The 3,242-nt window shown below is 28.9% G+C and overlaps 1 non-coding gene across 1 annotated transcript; it reads right to left on the bottom strand.

Annotated features, from left to right (window-relative positions):
• Nucleotides 1-902: 902 nt before the first annotated feature.
• On the bottom strand, nucleotides 903-1,019 carry LOC122271047 (U5 spliceosomal RNA). The gene has a single exon (XR_006226133.2). It is a non-coding gene; the product is annotated as a U5 spliceosomal RNA (small nuclear RNA).
• Between the last annotated feature and the right edge of the window lie 2,223 nt (nucleotides 1,020-3,242).

Here is a 3,242-nt window from a genome sequence, read left to right as displayed (position 1 = left end):
AATAACGTTTACTCATGCTGATACAATTCTGAACAACTCCAAAATCAAACAAACACAGTTTAGAGCAAGCTGCTCAATTTATTTTTGATTCCTTTTTAGTTATTCAAGCAAAGAGCTTGAAACATTCATAAAAGCAACTGCATTGCCTGCTTACCTCATTGCTCAACCAAAACTGTTCAAAAATTCCAGATGAATGGGATAGGGGCCGCTTCGCGGCCCAGGTGCCCAGTAAAATCTAAACACTAGGACTAGGAGGTGGTTGTTTTGGTTAAATAAGCAAAATATTTCAGCTTACAATTGTAGTTCAACATGGTCCATCTTTCTGATTAAGTTTCTAAGTAGTATCAAAGCATACCGGTCAAAATCTGCTCTTTCCAAAAATGATTTTCTGAATCGGTAGTTAAATGTAGTCCACAAAATCAGTAAGACAAATTTGTTTTTATGATTTACAGGAACTCAATAGTATCAATTTACTAGTAGCGCAGATATTGACCATAAACGGGGTTTGACCATCACCTCCTACATCAGAAAGCCTCCACACGGTCCTTCAAAAGTAGTCTGCGCAGATAATTTAAGAAGCAAACCTCTTGAGCGCATGAGAGCAAATTTTATTTTAAAAGTAATTCAAATTGTGAAAAATTTATGATATATACTTGAGAATTGAATTTGTAGTGGTAGACAAGTGAACGAAACAAACCAACTATATTCATAAATTAAAAAAGTTTTAGCTACCTTTTTTCTAATTTCTATTAGATTTCATATTAATTGGTTCTTTCACTAATAAGTTATCCTGCATAATGGTCTGATCGGACTACACCCCCGGATCTAGCAATTTGTTGCTTCTTATCACTTAACACTAATAGCCATAGCGTATATTCGGACAAGACTCCTTTCATGCCATTTAATCACACAATTTGGGATTCCAAAAGTTTGCTTAAGCTCATTAGGATGCTCCTTTCTACGGTAATCTTTAGTAAAACACGAAAGATTAGCATAATAGATGAAGAGAAGCTTGAGCATCAAGTCTTAGTCCTGTCAGTTGGTCGGGGGCCTGAGCTATGGCCTGAGGCCGAAGTAACCCTTTACCTCTTTATCATGAATTGAAGGATCGTTTTTGTGGTTCCTTACGGTCCTTGTTGCCTAAAAGTAAAAGCAGAAAAATACAGTATAAATTGAAAAGTTAGCTTAATTTATATATATAAATGTTTAAATATTTGTTTGTAGTGGTAGTAAACATCACTATTTAATTAATTTTTTAAAAAAATCCAAAAATTTAATAGAATAGCAAAGATTTTAATACAATTTAAAAATAAATAAGTTCTTCCAGAAGAATTGGCAGCTGTGGTAAAAATATAGCAATTGATATTATAAATAAAAATCCGAATTCAAAGTATTTATATTTATTTTAATTACTTATGCGTAGTGGTCAAGATAAAAGTAGAAATAAGATAAAATATTAATAAATAAATAAAAATATTAATATTTACATTAAAAGCAAAATTTAAATCTCCCGAGAAAATCAGAAGATTTTGCACGCAGGAATTCAACTGTCAATTCACAACCACTCAGGAAAATCAGTCTCGAAATAAATAAAAGTTAGAATGAAAATTTGATAGGACGGTAAAATAAATGGGAAAGAACGTTTTATGAAAACAATTTCGGACGAAGTAACATAATACAACTGATACCTATTTTTTTTCTCGCAGGCTCGATGTAAGGCTAATAATTATCTTTACTCAGCATTATTACTTCTTTTTTTTTGCATCTAAGAAAAAATAACTTTAAAAACAATTCTTTACGTAAGTGATATTTGAAACGTGACAAAATTGTTCTTTTTTCGCATCTTTAACAATTTTCCTTAGAAATAAAAAAGAACATTAATGAGTAACTTTAGAATATTTCTTATAATCTTTCTCCGAAGAACTCTTCGAAACTCTCAAAGGAGTACTGAAACTTATCTTTCTAAATAACCTTTCAGCCGATTAAGATAAAAACTAGCTCTGAAAATGAACTCATGGGCAATAATTAACTTAATAAAAAATGTCTCCTTATAGGAACTTAAGCCATTTTTTTTTGTTAAATGATAAGGTAAACAGAGCTTTATATTTTTTTTTAGAGACTTCAGTTGACTATAATGACCTGCAAATTATAAAAAGTTGTCCCAATACACAGTACATTAAAACTCACAGAAATATCTGTATATTTAGATATACACACCTGGCGTCAAAAAGTTAAGCATAAATTGTATGTATATTTAATATATATATATATATATATATATATATATATATATATATATATATATATATATATATATATATATATATATATATATATATATATATATATATATATATATATATATATATATATATATGCGACTTCAGAGATAATTTTAGAGAGAGATAATTTTTTACTATATATATATATATATATATATATATATATATATATATATATATATATATATATATATATATATATATATATATATACACGAAGAAAGTTAAGAAAAACAATAAGTATCATTTATTGCGCATAAGCTGCAAGTAAACAGAACTCATTAGATAAGTTCAAAATGAAGCTAAAACAAAGAAAAATTATAGACATATGAAAAAAGGGGGGAAAATAATAAGTAAAAAATAACAAACAACAGTTTAAAAAAAAAGAAAAAAAGGGTGAAAATTTATTCAAAAAAACCGGAAAAAAAAGATATAATCTTTTCATCAGCCCACACGATTATATCCGCAAAAAAAGAGTGTTATACCCGCATAAAAGAGTGTTATACCCGCAAAAAAGAGTGTTATACCATAATTATACCCGCACTCTTTTTTGAGGATATAATCGTGTGGGCTGATGAAAAGATTATATCTTTTTTTTCCGGTTTTTTTAAATAAATTTTCACCTTTTTTTTTTTTTTAAACTGTTGTTTGTTACTTTTTTACTTATTATTTTCCCCCCTTTTTTCATATGTCTATAATTTTTCTTTGTTTTATCTCCCCTTTAAACTTATATCTATCTAACTATATATATATATATATATGTTGAGAGGTTTTGATGATCTTCTTTTCTGCAAACTCCAGTGCTGATGCTTTAAACTCCTGATTAGACGAGCCCGTTTATGCGCAGGCGTGAGAATAGGAATCTAAATGGTTGGTCCTCTGACATACAGATAAGCATGAAGATAAAAAGTTTTCTTCGAAACTCGTATTCCCGAGCAAGTTGAACAGTCCCTCTGAAGT

The sequence above is a fragment of the Parasteatoda tepidariorum genome, chromosome 5, assembly GCF_982258835.1.
Source record: "Parasteatoda tepidariorum strain Cologne lab strain chromosome 5, Ptep-v5.0, whole genome shotgun sequence".
Taxonomy (NCBI): domain Eukaryota; kingdom Metazoa; phylum Arthropoda; class Arachnida; order Araneae; family Theridiidae; genus Parasteatoda; species Parasteatoda tepidariorum.
The sequence above is the reverse complement of the archived record's forward strand: the minus strand, read 5'-3'. Positions and strand labels throughout refer to the sequence as shown.